Here is an 8,222-nt window from a genome sequence, read left to right on the forward strand (position 1 = left end):
TAAGAGAGTTGGCCTGTGATCACTATGATTCTGTAACAAGATGCAAACGCAGTTCTGGCTGCGTGCAGGACTAAACAAGACATCTGTGTAAATATGTTTGGATTTGTCATCTCATCCCACTCCCCAGCCTACAGCCTTTGATAGGATTAGCTGAAAGACTAGTGCCCAGGTAAATCTGCACTGGCTAAAACCCGTGCGAGCCCCCGGAGGGTTAATCAGACCATTATAATTAGGCCTGAGAGCCGTGCTCTTCGGAGTGCAACGTCGGGGAGCATTCTCTTTGTGCGAAGTGGGTAGAGTAACCAGGGGTGAAAGCCATGTCTTTCATCACTGGGTCATTTTCTGAAATACACCATGTGCAACGTGATCCAGAAAAGCTGGGAAACAAGCTGAGCTATGGGTTAGACCATGGCTAGGGATCGGGGGCTTCCCAGGTGGCGCTAGTGGTCAAGAATCCGCCTGCCAGTGCAGGAGGCACGAGAGACGCAGGTTCCATCTCTGGGTTGGGAGGATCCCCTGGAGGAGGAAGTAGCACCCACTCCAGTATCCTTGCCTGGAAACTTCCATGAGTAGAGGAGTCTAGCAGGCTATAGTCCATGGGGCCGCAAAGAGTCAGACTGAGCGATTGAGCATGCACTCAGTCAGGAATGGGAAACTGTTTGCTTTCCAGCAGGTGCAGGGAGCCTCTAGTTGAGGTAAGAGGGGACAGATTGGCCAGCACAGGTGGGCCCTTCAACCCAACTCCTTGCTGAGTGCCTCTGGCACTGCCATGGACAGAAGGGCACCGGATTTCCCAGCAGTTGAGTGAACTTGGGTCACAAATAACATCTTCATGCCTTGCCAGGCGTCTCCATCAATGCCCATCAAGTAGGAGAACTGGCACCATGCTCTAGATTAATCATGGCCCCAAACAAAGGCCTATTTCTTGCCACATCTGATGGACTGAGAGTCAGCTAAGAGCGATTGAGGGCCTAGTTATCCGAGCAATTGTGTCTTCCCTCAGGACGTACAAACGTGCTGACTAGAGGGCCCGTGTTCCAAGCTGCCCACCCAGGTCTGACCTTCTGTGCTACTCAGAGAGCTGACTGTGGCTGCCAGGAGAATGCTGTGATACAGGGAACGATGACTCGTACAGCCACCATGTGCATCCTGACTTCACTCCCTGGGAGAGGATTTGTTGTGACTTTGGCCTCTCGATTGAAATCTTGTTTGCAGGACACATTCAGCTTTACACCATTTCAAGAATTTTCTTTAAGAAAAAGAATATAAAATCAGATACAGGAGTTTCTTATAAAGTTCAATACTCCTACTCTGTAATTTCATTCACAAGGATATCCCCAAGAGAAGTTTAGCGTATGTCCATTAAAAGACAGTAAAAAGAATATTTGTAACAGCTTTACTCATGATAGACCCAAACTGGAAACAATCCAAATGCCCATTAACAGCTGAATGCATAAACAGAAGAGATCTAGCCGCACGATGGAATACTACCCAGCAGTAAAAGAATTAGAAATAACTACTGGTATGCGTACTGACATGAGTGAATTTGCATACATTCTGCTAAGCAAAAGAAGCCAGACAAGTGATTCCATTTGCAAGCATACCTCGTTTTATTCACTTTGCTTTATTGTGCTTTGCAAATGTTGCATTTTTTACACATTAAAGGTTTGTGGTAACCCTGGGTCAAACAAGCCTTTTGGTGCCATTTTTCTAACAGCCTTTGCTCATTTTGTGTCTCTGTGACACTTTAATAATTCTTGCAATATTTCAAACTTTTAAATTGTTTTATCTGTTATGGTGACAGTGATCTTTGATGTTACTCCTGCTGCTGCTGCTAAGTCACTTCAGTCGTGTCCAACTCTGTGCAACCCCATAGATGGCAGCCCACCAGGCTTCTGTCCCTGGGATTCTCCAGGCAAGAACTCTGGAGTGGATTGCCATTTCCTTCTCCAATGCATGAAAGTGAAAAGTGAAAGTGAAGTCGCTCAGTTGTGTCCGATTCTTCGAGACCCCATGGACTGTAGCCCACCAGGCTCCTCTGTCCATGGGATTTCCCAGGCAAGAGTACTGGAATGGGGTGCCATTGCCTTCTCTGGATGTTACTCCTACTACTTGCAAAAGGCTCAGATGATGGTAATATTTTCTAGCAATAAAGTATTTTTAACTAAGGAATGTGCACTTTTTTTTTCAGACATAATGCTACAGCACATTAAATAGACTGCAGCATAGGTTCAATGTACTTTTGTGTGTAGGGGGAAAGCAAAAAATTCTTGTAAAATTTTATTACAATGTTTGCTTTATCACAGTGGTCTGGAACTGAACCCTCAATATTTTCAAAGTCTTCCGGTATACGATGTTCTAGAAGAGGTAAAAAATAATTCATATGATGTTCTAGAAGAGGTTGAAAAATAATTCATGGCACTCTGTATTAGAATGGATATTTTATTTAGAATGCTAGAAATCTGGTAGAAGTATACAATGGGATATTCACATTGTAAAATATTTTGACAATTTCTGTAAAGTTAAATACACACTTCCCACACAACCCAGCAATCCCACTCCTTATTTACCCAAAGGATATGAAAGCTCTGCTCACACAAATTCTCACATGAATGTTTGTTGTTGTTGTTTAGTTGCTAAGTCGTGTCTGACTCTTTTTCAACTCCATGGATTGTAGTCCTCCAGGCTCTTCTGTCCATGGGATTTCCCAGGCAAAAATACTGGAGTGGATTGCTATTTCCTTCTTCAGGGGATTTTCCTGACTCAGGGATCAAACTCGTGTCTCCTGGTTTAGGCAGGTAGATTCTTTACTACTGAACCACCTGGGAAGCCGCATGAATGTTTACGGTGGTTTTATTCATAGTAGCCAAAAACTGAAAACAACCCAAATGTCCCTCACTGGGGAATGGATATACCAATATAATGGGATATGATTCAGCAATAAAAATAGGAATGCATTGCCGATACTTGCAACAAGGTGAGTGAAGTTTACATGCTCTTAGCTTAATGAAAGAAACCACATCCAAAAACATATGTACGTGCTCTATATTTCCATTTATATGAGATTCTAGAGAAAACAGATTAGTGGCTACAAAAGGCTTGAGGATTCAGGGTGAGCTGGTTACAAAGACTAAGGGGAAAATTTTTGGAGAGACAAAAGTGTTCTATATCTTGAACACTGTGATGGTGGTTACATGACTCTGTTCATTTATCAAAACTCACAGAATTGCAGCCTTGACTTTCTGGGTGTTTATCCTTTAGCAGAAGCTGTATACATCATAGAAACCATGACAGAAACAGCCTTGTGAGGGGAAAAATAATTAATGAATTAGATACAGGGAAATATCCATAGGGGATTTAGCCACTAGCATCCACACCAAACTCTTTGCTGTATCTTTCACTCTCTGACTCTGAAGGCTGGCAATAGTAAATAGCTGTATCCTTTCTTTCCAAGAATTCTCCTCATGACTTGGCAGTCGGGACATCTGTTTATTAGATTAGGAAAATCATCCCTGTTGGCTGAGAGAGACTTGACTCTAAGGGAGAGAATTCCTCTTACATGTCATCTTAGACTAAGTTGAAGGAAGAAGCAGACCAAATATGCAATGGCTCACTATAGTGGAAGTTAGCTAGAACACATACAGGTGGCTCTTCTGAACAAGAAGGGATGCTGTAAAAGAAGTTGAGGTGTGGTCCCCCAGTAAAGGGGGAAAATGGATTTTGGTGGCCGGTTAGCAGTCTTCTTTCACACTCAAACCATCCAAAAAAAAAAAAAAAAGAAAGAAAATTGTTACCTTCAGCTGCTTTGCTTATCAAGGATTTGGCTTACATATGGGTAGCTATTTACAGCTCTACTATTTTTTTAATCAATGGTTTTGATAGAAAGATAAAGCATAAAGGCAAAGAAGGTATAAAACGTAAGAAAGAGAACGTTCAGTAGTGACAAATCTTTTAAGTATTCAGTGAGGCTGGTGAATTATCTCTGGGCTTAATGATGACATAGCTCTCTTTGTTCTCTATGATCATAACTCACTGATGGGGCTGAAAAATTTTTGGTCCAGGCAAAATTTTTATTTGATGTGATACTTACTAGGTAAGTAAAGAACTATAAGGTTTAGCAGCTTTTTGAGTTGATCTGAACTTACATGGCAGAATAGGATGAAATTTTCCAGACAGTAAGATGCTAATCAGTGAGATCTTTCTAGGCTCTGCACAAGATTTGTAAAATGTGAAATGCATTTCAGTTTGAGTGGACCTCCCTGGTGGTTTAGATGGTAAAGAATCTGCCTGCAATGCAGGAGACCTCGGTTCAATCCCTGGGTTGGGAAGATCCCTGGGAGAAGAGAATGCAAACCACTCCAGTAGTCTTGCCTGGAAAATTCCATGGACAGAGGAACCTGGCGGGCTACAGTCCATGGGGTTGCAAAGAGTTGGACAAGACTGAGCGACTAACACTTTCAGTTTGAGTAAGGGGAAGGGCATGGCAATGGGGGGAAAGTATCCAAAGGAGTGTTACAGATATACCTATACACACAGGCATTAATGTGGAACAATTCCAACAACACATAGTGAGACTCTGAAGTAAACAGGTATAGTTGCAATGACAGACCAATAAAATAGAGGCCCTTGTTAGCATAAGCAGTGGAAATGAAACATACAGAATTATCTTACCTTTGCATCAAAATATAGAAGTCTATACCAGTGGAAGGTGCTGGCTGCCAATCAGTGAGAAAGACTATGCTACCTGGGATGTACAAGTAAGAACTAGTAGATAAGCAAGGAGAAAAGTCGTCTAGAATATGTATGTGAAGGTAAACTACAACAAAAGAAAATAGAACTGTTTCATCACTATGAGAAATTGCTCAATAAATATTTATTAAATAAATGCATACATGAATCGATTCTTAAAAGGAACACAGATCTATTAACCAAATAGTGGAAGCAGGGATTAAAGAGATAAATTTAGCACACTCACACAAAAAAAGAGAAGTACTTTACATAATAGTAAACCTCTTTCCTTAAGCAGCAGAACATGAAAAAATTAGTGGAAATGAGTATAAATAAATCCATGGGTACCATTCTAAAGGAGATCAATCCTGGGTGTTCATTGGAAGGACTGACGCTAAAGCTGAAACTCCAATACTTTGGCCACCTCATGCGAAGAGTTGACTCACTGGAAAAGACTCTGATGCTGGGAGGGATTGGGGGAGGAGAAGGGGACTACAGAGAATGAGATGGCTGGATGGCATCACCGACTCTGTGGACATGAGTTTGAGTGAACTCCGGGAGTTGGTGATGGACAGGGAGGCCTGGCGTGCTGTGATTCATGGGGTCACAAAGAGTCGGACACGACTGTGCGACTGAACTGAACTGAATTGAATATAGAACTAATTCCCCGGTGGCTCAGTGGTGAAGACTCTGCCTGCAATGCAGGAGATGTGGGTTTGATCCCTGGGTTGGGAAGATCCTGTGGAAGAGGAAATGGCAACCCTCTCCAGTATTCTTGCCTGGAAAATACCATGGATAGAGGAACCTGGTGGGCTACAGTCCATGGGATCCCAAAAAAGTCAGACAGGATTTAGCAACTAAACAAGCAAAAAAATGGTTAAGGGAAGCAATGGGGTGTTGGAAGGTTATCTTTTGAGACTGCTGCTAAAATGTAATTAAGCTGGGGAAAATTCTCCAAAGTGTGCCTTTCGGCAAACTGTCCCTTGAGGTCACCATCAGAAAGAGTGTGATACGACTAGTGGCCCCTGTGTCCACTCTGCTTGTTGCTTTATAAAAGCAAGTCTTTTAAGTAAATCTGGACTTGAAAACCAGCGACTGCTTCTCTCAGCATTCCTGGCTTGGGCTGCCTGCTCGGAGAAGCTAGAGAGAGTCCTGTGATTGATGACCTCCGAGCTAAAAAGACATCTATGATAACGAAGGGGTGGGGCCAGTCAGGAAATGTCTGTGTGCCCATCTGTGTCACAAGATAGTCCCAGGAATAATGGTGATGGAAATTCCCCAGCCTGGGGGGTGGAGGTGGGGTGGTGATTGATTAATGCTCAGAAGATTGAGAGTAAGTGCACTAGCTATTTTTGGTTGCTGTGTCTTTCTGGAGGAGAGAGCTGAATGGGGAAGGAAGGAAGGAGGTGGATAAAAGGGAAACAGAAGGCACCAGGCACCCCCCCCACCCCCTCGCCAATCACACCAAGCTTTTGTGCCAGAGAGCTGGTCCCTTGGGACAACGTGTCTGTTTCTTACAAGCAGAAAAATGCACATGAGCCTCCCAGGAGCCCACACACCCAATGCCAAAGGATTACAGCCAGGGGAGGTCTGCATGGCATCCTGGAAAGGCCAGGGCAGGACTGGGAGGATAAAGGAATCAGCTTGCCTCTGTACGGCTCTGAAGACATCCTTTCAAATCCAGTTTCCGTTCGGATATCTCCTCTTTGATCTCTCAGTTGAAAAGTCTGGTCCCCACAATGCACAAATCCCCGGTGTTGGGAGACTGTGTGATGCATTCAAGTTCCTCTTTAGAGCACCTTGTCTCAGGACAAAGGTGTCAACAGTGACAACCAGCAGGCTGACCCCTGGGTCTTCCTGGCATGAGCAAAGCTGTATCACTTGAACAGAAGCATCACTTGGACGCTATGTCATGTGGATAAATGTGCTTTTCCTCTCCCCACTCTGGGGCTCATTTCTGCTTGTTCTCTGCCTTGCTCTTTGTGCACCTGTGTGTCTTTTCCTCTCCCACCCCTCTGTCTGCCCTCTCTCTATTGCTCCTTCACGCAGGATATTATTCAGTCTACAAAATGTAGCAACACATTTATTACCCCTGGGTAACTCCACAGACAATCAAGAAAATGCATTTCAGCATGATGAAGTGTCATGAACAATGAATGTATAGCAAAATAAATTACTCTATAAATGAAGAAAAGCATCTCACTAATGCAGAGTCCAAGAATATTTGAAGGTAACAATTTACTTCAATTAGCAATGATTTTTAAAAAAACAATCCATGAATCAAAACCTGATATTTATAAAGGGTTTCAGACTTGTGGAGGGCCATTATTTAGCAAGTGGGTTTGTTGAGAGGGAGGCGGGCCATCATGACTGAAGTCCTGCTCATCCTTCATGTCCGGGTTAACCCCAGACCTGGGTTGATGCTCTTGAGTTCTCATTATCCAGGTGCATAGCTTTATCTTGCACTTAGCACACCGTTTGGGGATTGCTATTTCATGCACATGCCCCTCTGGCATCTATAGCCTGGCACCTGGTACAAGGTCCCTAACATGTTTGAGAAATGAATAAATGAATAATTGATACTGACTCCAAAATCTTGACTGATCTCTGCAAGATGGCAAAGTGTAAAACAGTGTGCGGCCTCGTGCCTCCCTGTGATCTGATCAATGCTGCCCGGGCTAAGGGACCTGCAGGATAAACTACCCATCACAGATTGCCTTTAGACAAGTCAACCTCACATAGGGTGGCTCTCAGAACCAACATTTTACTGTGAGTTCATGCTACCATCCTTGCAGCATTGGGTCACTTTCAAGTCTTTGCCTCTCCTTGAGGCCCTCTCTTCTTCTCAGGGGGAACCAGTGGTAAAGAACCCACCTGCCAATGCAGGAGATTCAGGTTTAATCTCTGGGTTGGAAAGATCCCCTGGAGTAGGAAATGGCAACCCACTCCAGTATTCTTGCCTGGGAAATCCCATGGACAGAGGAGCTTGGAAGGTTACAGTCCATGGGGTGGCAAAGAGTCAGACCGGACTGAACACACATACATGCATGAGGCCCTCTCTGATCACCCTATTTACAGCTGTACTTGCCCCTGCCTACACCAGGAGCCTTATACACCTCACCCTGCTCTGCACTTTCTTCTGTAGCTCATCTCTCCTTCTAATATATTATGTAACTTATTTATTCATTTTGTTTGCTGTTTATTGTTGGTCTTTCACATTAGAATGTAAAGCCCCACCATGTGCCTGGCACACAGTAGGCATTCAGTAAATATGTGTTGAATGAATGGATGAACACTACTGTGTGGCACTGGCCAAGACATATAAACTAGAGTCTAAAGCAACGGTTTTGTATGTATGCCCTTTGGAATCTACAGTTCCAGAGACGTTTCTGGCTGAGGGAAACTGAAAGGAGGGCTAAGTGGGTAGGGATTAGGCGGTCTGCCCTTCATACAACCACTTTACTGTTTTACATAGTGAAGTTTTATTAAATATT

Source organism: Moschus berezovskii, chromosome 2 (assembly GCF_049115385.1).
Source record: "Moschus berezovskii isolate FMDL1 chromosome 2, NW_MosBer_1.0, whole genome shotgun sequence".
NCBI lineage: Eukaryota > Metazoa > Chordata > Mammalia > Artiodactyla > Moschidae > Moschus > Moschus berezovskii.